We start from the raw sequence: 1,144 nt of genomic DNA, 5'->3' as shown, positions 1-1,144 counted from the left end.
CATGAATGAATGAGGTCTCATGAATGAATGAGGTCTCATGAATGAATGAGGTCACATGAAGACTTGGTGGTTGTTTTTACACCAGATGTTCTTCCTGACACGACCACAGCTGCCACAGCCTCTGTGGAGCAGAGCGCTGCCCTCAGGGGCGCCCAGGGGAGCAGGTGGAGGGGGTTAAGGGTGGTGTTGCCAGGTGAGAAATGTAGGATTATCGTACTAGAGACATAAAATTATCGTATTTTGAGGGAAATTATCGTACACCCGTCATAACCAGAATAAGAAATCTATTGATGCACTGTAGTAGAGACGAGTCCGCTTCCACACCGGCTCTGCTTCTTCTTTTATTTTTTATTTCCCTCACTCATGGGGTGGACGCAGCGGACTATTCATCCAATCATGGCCGCTGCTCTGAGGCATACACATCACTCATAGTAACATTTAGAAAAGCACGATTGGCTGGAAATTCCAGTCAATCGTGCTTCTGTTTGTGGACACAGATGACTTCAGGTTCACAAAAAAATTCCAACAGACAGTTGTGAGAGGCTGATGACAACTGATCACAACCACACATTCACGGAATGATCAAATGATCGTATATTTGGCCTTTTTGGGGATTATTCATCATAGAGGGCAAAATTGTCATACAAATACAATAATTATTGTACACCTGGCAACACTGGTTAAGGACCTTGCTCAAGGGTCCAGAGTGGAGCAAATGAGGGTGGAGACCATAGATATCATATATGACTAGATACAGCATTGACCGCTATCGTCTATTGGCGCTGACGAGCTGTAGGGCCTCCATCTTGGAACGGTCGACCGCTCCACTCGGTGTAACCTGTTTGTCAGGAGCAATGAAGTATCTGTGGTTTAATCAGTCAGAGCTGAATACTAAACTCATTCTCACGATTTTTTCCTCTGTAAATCTCAGGAGTACAGCGATTAAAGCTGAACACATGGTTCAGTGTATTTAAATATTCTTGGTGGGGTTAACATTAACACTAATAAAATATTCTTATGACAAGTTTGCAAAACTCACAATCACTGATACATTTTTATTAAGATATACAGTGGGGAGAACAAGTATTTGATACACTGTTGATTTTTCAGGTTTTCCCACTTGCAAAGCTTGTAGATGACTGTA

The sequence above is a fragment of the Nematolebias whitei genome, chromosome 3 (genome assembly GCF_014905685.2).
Source record: "Nematolebias whitei isolate Nwh7 chromosome 3, NemWhi1, whole genome shotgun sequence".
NCBI classification, from domain to species: domain Eukaryota; kingdom Metazoa; phylum Chordata; class Actinopteri; order Cyprinodontiformes; family Rivulidae; genus Nematolebias; species Nematolebias whitei.
The sequence above is the reverse complement of the archived record's forward strand: the minus strand, read 5'-3'. Positions refer to the sequence as shown.